We start from the raw sequence: 7,063 nt of genomic DNA on the forward strand, positions 1-7,063 counted from the left end.
CTATATGTGTTCTAGTTCCTTAAGCCTTTATTTGTTTGGAAGAATCAAGCATCTCGATGTCTTGTTGTCTTTGAGCTTATGGTTGATCCTTGTATTGTTTATTTGGTTATGTCCTTTGTACTTGATTTTTAGTTATGGTTGTAGTTTATGTTTAAGTTCCTAGGATGTTAGGTGTCAGCCTAGGTTTAGGATGTGGAACCTTATGTCATTCTCTAAAGCACGGGAGGTGGACCTTTTTGGCTCCACATGGCCGGGTGGTTTGATGTCTTCTTCCATTGTAGTCATCTTTATTGGTTATTCTTGTCAGTGGATGTAGATTCTTTACCTCTTCAACTTGTGCTTGGATTCTTTTAGTAGTTATCATGTATTCCTTGTAATTGGAAGACTTCATTGTAATCACATGTAGCTTGGATATTTGTATTTGTAGCTAGAGATTATTATTCATCATTGTAGCAAATGTTGCATATTGAAATTTCTCCTCTTATGTAATACATGATATATAAATTGGTTAATGATTCTTGTAGATAGTGATTAGTGTTTCTTGTTGGAATATGCAATGTAATCTTATATTGAACATCTATATATTTATTGTAATATGAGAAGTGCATTATATAAAAGACTAGTGATGTTTTTTCTATTAAGTAATGGTTGAATGTATTCCAAAGTTTATGGAATAGATAGTCATTGGATTTACTGGTTAGGAATATTTGGATTTGGTGCATTAAAATGAGCATGTCATATTGGTAGTATTATTATGTCTTAATCCATGAGAAAATAATAATATGGTCAATGGATATTGATAAATGTGTCATATTTCAAGTATGTGTAATAGTGAAGTTAAATGATTACTTTTCTATGCTCTTAAAATGAAATGAATATTAGGACTACTATAGGAAATGATGTGGTAAAGTTTTTTTTTTTTTTCATATCCTAATATTTAGTTAACTAATGACATTGAGATACCCTAGGGAATGTAATTCCATATGTTGTAAGTTAATTTCACTTGTGTATTATATTCATATGATCATGATTAGTTAATGCATGTGTTTATCCTGACTTATGTGTGTTGCATTAGTTCTTTAAAAAAAAAATCTCTATTTCCTTGTTTAGTTGGTTAGCTTCTCTAGGGTATTTTGGTAGGCATTACAAAGTGTTAAAGGGTTTCAAAAGGAATTAGGGAAATTTGACATTATTGAGAGACTTCCAAGACTTTTAAGTATTGAATTAGGAATTTAATACACAAAAAGATAGTTTTTTTAAATTGGCATTCTAAAAATCAAGACAAAAAATACCAAGGTAATGCTACCAATGGACTCAAGCCTCTATTATCACCTACAAAAATAAAATATACCTTCAAATCAAGAGGAACATTAGAAATACAATGATTGATTATGGGTACAATTAATTTCATTGTATTGATTAAATATTGTACATATAAGACCTTTCTTATACGGGAAAGGTTGATAGGTAGGATTGGACAATATCATGGCAAATGTCTTAATCCTATGACAGGGAAACTAAAGATAAGATAAGATAGGATGAAAACTAAGGCCTTCTATAAATATACCTAGATCCTTATGTACAATTAATTCTTGAACATGTGTGAAAAGCACATAACTAATGTATAGTTAGATAATGTACCTTGTTATCACTATAAAAGGTTAAACTGGTTCAGAAACAAACCTATTCACACAATAGTTATAATTATGGAGTGAATAATTTAGTGAAAGATCATGTGATGTAAATGATCTAAAGAGTAGATTTTGGGATGAAATAAATATTGTACTACAAATAAGGTGAAAATTCATGATAAGAATTTTGAGAAATACTTTATCAAAATAAAGTAGACATTGATGAATATAATTTATATTTATAAATTACATTGCAATCATTAATTAGAATTTCATTACAAAAGAGAAATTCATTGCATATTTATACACCACATGATAAACAAATTCTTTATAGATTTTATTTGTTCTAGTGATAATTATTAAAATGATATAACTTAAATACTCTCTTAGATAAAAAAAAATTAATATATAATGTCAAATAATTTGCACTATAGAGTTTGAAACCTAATTTGTTTTTCAAATACATGTTACAAAGGAAAATATAGCAATTTATAAATTGAATATGGCTCTTTTATTCATATTGATTAAGTTTTGTCCAAATATAAATTACATTTTAAGTTGGTTATGTGTACATATTGACTATGACTAAATATTCTACATATTCTAGAGGATAGTTCGAGTTTACTATGGAAAGTATTGTTATTGTCATATAATACTATAAATTATGTGCTACTCTATTTTAAAAAATAATACTATTAATTAGATAATAAATGATCTACAATATTTTGAAATATTTACATATTTGCAAAATATTTAACATTAAATAAGATTTAAAAATTATGCTAAATAAATTAGGTTTAACATATATTTTATAGGATTTTTCCATTAAAAATGGCTCATATCGCTCTCCCTTGAAGTTTTCAACATCTCTAGATTCTCCCCTATCACACACTACCCCTTCTCATGTTCTTAACCTAGTGCTTGACTTGGGCATGGATGGTAATGTTGACTCTTTTGTTGTTGCTGGAATGGCATCCATGGACCTATTTTGTGATGGTGGGGTTTGTTTTCGTGTCTAGTCTCTTGCTTGATTTTCTTTGGATACAGTTTAGAAGTATGGTGCCTCTTCTTGTGGAGGGGTTGTTGATATTTCCTCTTAGAACCTATCTTGCAAGGCTTTACCTATGCACTCTCATATTGGGTTTTCTTCTTTTGACAAGTCTTTGATTAGGAAGGGTATTACTCTTATCCCCATTTTCCTTGTCTCCTATCAATGTACCAATGTAGACTCATTGAGAAAAATCTTGTCACCCTTCTATTAGACTAGGGACTCAATCCATAGTCCTACACGTCTCCTTGTTCCCCTACCTCTCCCAAGGTAGTTTTGGGCTAAGAAGTGATAGACAATGAGACTTTTTTCTCCAATTTGGGCTTGGTTTATAGGTTTTATTACTCATGACCATCTCTGCCAAAAATGAACCAATAGATCTCTACTCATTGGATCCCTTTGGTGGATAGTAAGATTGAGATTTACCCCTATGCTAGGGTTTTCTTTGTCATTAGCTTTGCTTCTTTTGTTGAAAGGGATTTTGTTCTTAAGGGTAGTGACTAGATGTGAGGTTCACACACTCTTTTGCTTCTATTAGAATATTTTCATTAATATCATTGGTTTTTTGTGATCCAGCAACATCAGTCCACTATGTATACTCTGGTATGAGTCCAACAAGCTCCGATATACATTCTGACACATATGTTTTTGGTTCACATTGATTTATACTGCTAGATATTCCCTTAAGCTTTTGTAAATAGATCTTGATTTTGGTCTAATATCTATATTTGATATTTTAGAGGATAATGTGTTGTGGTGTAGTTATAGGTCCAATAATAGTATGCCTTGTTATTGACATAGTGTTATGTGAAGGTTTTGGTCTAGTCCTCTCTACAAACAACAGCAATAAGTTGGTCTAAGTGTTTCCACCTACTCCATGGATCATGGAGACGTTATTTTATATTTTGCCCAACTTCTCCCATATGAGAAGAATAATTGAGTAGTAGCATGTAAATGGTTTTTAGGCTAACCCTTTCTTTGATTGATTTGACTTGAAGAAGACTCAGTTTAGTATATATATGGTTGCTTTGTGAAGGATAGGAATCATGATCATTTTTATCATATCATGCGATCTATAGTGAATGTGAAAGTTATTATGCACCTCAAAGCAACTATATCTCTACCATATGATAGATGTAATCTTAACAGTTAAAATATTGTAATATTGGTTGTAAGCCATCCTCCGGTAGTGAGCCATCATATTTTGGGCAGTGAGCCCTCCGAAAATGAGACACCCCTATATTTTGTAATTGGTTATATAATATTGAGAGTTGATCATCTCTATGGTTTTTCTCGTCTTGGGTTTTCTACGTATAACTTATGGTGTTATGTAGTGTATTGTGTTTTCTCTTATTGTTCATTTCATTTTGGCAATTAAGTTATGTTATGTGGATGGTTGAAAATTTTAATAAATTCAAGGGAATATCGATTCATCTCCTCTCTTAGTATTCTAGATATTCAAAAATTGGTATTAGAGAAAGGTCTTTTAAAATAGTCTAACAGCTCGAAGGAGATCCAAAAAGTTGAACATTTAACACCTAAATCTACTTTGGATCAGGAAAGATACTTTGATGTAAATGGAGAACTTATAACTCCTCTTGAAGACCTTGAGAATGAAATAAAATAGAGATTTGAAGGAAAATGTTCAGTTGTCAAATGAATGCATCAAACAATTAAGAGAGCAAATCAAAATATTCAGAGAAAGACATAAGGAAGTTAGTGAAGAGCTCAAGCAAGAAAATAACACTATTGTAGATATAAAGGCTAAAATTAAAGAAGATGAAAGAACTAAGGAGTATTTAAACAACATGGTTAAATGCAAATAAAAAAAAATGCAAGAAGATTGAACAAGAAGTCACAACTTTGAAATCAGATCTAGAAAAATCAAAGAAATAAGAGGAAAATTTTAAGATGAGTTCAGACAAGCCAGATAAGATGTTAGTTGTGCAAAAGTCTTTAGAAAACAAAAATGGCTTAAGATTTGAAGCTAGTGAAAGCTCATGATGCAAGACAAAAGTAAAAGGAGGTCCACCTATAGAAGAAGAAGTAAAACTCGGTAAGTCTGCTAAGGATGAAAAAGGTAAATCATCAGTTGAACAATAGGTAACTAAAAGAAACACTTCTTTCGATGGCTATTATTTTAATTGTAATAAACTAGCTCACAAAGCATTTGAATGTAGAAATAGAATGAAGCAAAATGATAAAACTTTCTCCAATAGATGTTATACTTCTAAAAGTTATGGTCATAAAGCTAGTCAATGTAAAAATCATGCTATAATAGATTGAAATAGAAATAGTTATTTTGAAGGTTATTTCTTTAAATGCAATTTTTTTGGACATAAGGCTAACTACTGCAGGTTAAGGTAAGGTCAAGGAAATGATAGATCCTACAAATTCAACAAGCCTAGACACATTGCAAGATATTATAGAAGAGGAGACGCTAAGATAAGTGATCTAGTAAAGACTATCAATAAGGAAGACATGAAGGCTAAGATGAAGAATATTTGGGGAAAGAAAGAAGTTGAGGTTGCACCTGGCTCTGGTGCAAACATTTGTTTCAGTAATTAAGATAAAGAGATTTTGGCCCAGGGGGATAAAATCAAGAAATATCTTTCCCCTACCAAAAAGTGTGAGGTTGTAGTTATATCATGTTGATACGCATGTAATGATGAAGATTTCAATGGAAAACATTCAACTGTGATAGAATGTAAAAATTTAGAAGGTCATTGTGGACATAGACATAGTGAGTAGACAGTATAATAGTACTACTTTCTCTCTCTGCATTTATTACGAGAAAGTGGGATAGAAAAAGGTTAAAAGAATAGTTTGATAAATCATTTTCTCACTCGAAGTGAAATAAAGCTAAAGGAGTGAAAAGGTGATTCAAGGGTTAGCGTTTACCAGTGAACTATGAAAGGTACTTTCTCTCATGAACTTGTTATTTCTGCATCTGCATCAATAGCCACTCCTACTGTTGTTGACATCAACACTCAATCCCAATCAAATTTAAAAAGGTTCCCATGTGACATTATGCTTGAAGCAACCAATATAAAAGAGAGAAAAAGATAGCACAATAATAAGAGAGATAGAGAATAAGATAGTATTCTTGATATATGCAAAGAGATCAAAATATCAATGTACATGAGCCTGCTTATAAATCCAAGGCTAAGAGACAAGAGAGCACACAAAGATGACATGTGGCTAAATGAGATGCAAGGCAAGTAAGGGTAGGTAGAATAAATAATAAAACATTCCACATAAGGCTGATAAATCACTGAAAGTAGAATTTGTCCTACATACACAGTGCCAATGTATGCACATCCCTAAGTGTCTCATATGCAAAATACGATGTTATGCATTTACCTAAGTCAACCTAAGTAAGGAGTAATTATATCCTATATGAATAAATAATTACACCAACACCCCTCCTTAAGTGAAACTTAGGGGAATGCACTTAAGCTAACAATGCAAGATGGGTCCCGACTATGAGGCCATGTTAGTTACCCATGTACAAATGAAATGAAATCAAACCAATGCAAAGAAATCCCTCACAAATAGAGAAAGAGAAAAAACCACATGGGGAAAAATACCCCCCAAAAGAGAGATGAATATATACAAGAGAACTCTCAATTAAGTATAAGAAGGACAAAACCCCATGTAAGGAAAAATTACCTCCCCCATAAGATAGAAGAAGAGAGCCCAATTAGCCCCCACTAAATGTAAAATCTGCACCAATGGTAGAAGCTTGAAACTAAATGAAGAAAATGCTCCATAAACATCAAACAATGTTCCTCCCCTTGGGAATATGAAAGAAAACCAAAGGTGTATCCATAAAGTCTCCCCAATCATGAAGGGAAAATGTAGTGAAAAAACTCAAGATGTGTGGTGTCTCTGAAAACTCAAGTTTCCCCATGGCGATACTGAAAGTTTCCCCCTCCAAATTAGGTGTATCGGTCCACACTACTGAAAAAGGCAATCCAATATATAGTGAAGATGGATGTCAAACATGATCCAAAGACTCACATGTCTCCTATAAGGATAAAGAGACCTACTCCAAGTGTTATACATAAGAATCCACAATCACGTCAACCTCAAAAGAATGATCATGTAGAGAATGACCAAGAGGGTTAGAGTGTGCCCCCATAACAATCAAAGAAGGATCATCTTTAGTAAAGATAAGATGAATATAATCAATGATTTATCCCAAATCTGAAATGTAGGACTCCACAAATAAATATGCAATGTTTGTCAAGTAGGCATCTAAATCAGCTGAATCTAGAAGACAAGATATATCTTTTTGCACTGAATCACAAGGAGGCATAATTGTAGCAGCATTTGAATCATCAGGTGCAATAGGTGATGTGATATCAAGAGGAGGAGATGA

This window comes from Cryptomeria japonica, chromosome 7 (assembly GCF_030272615.1).
Source record: "Cryptomeria japonica chromosome 7, Sugi_1.0, whole genome shotgun sequence".
In the NCBI taxonomy this organism is placed as follows: Eukaryota; Viridiplantae; Streptophyta; class Pinopsida; order Cupressales; family Cupressaceae; genus Cryptomeria; species Cryptomeria japonica.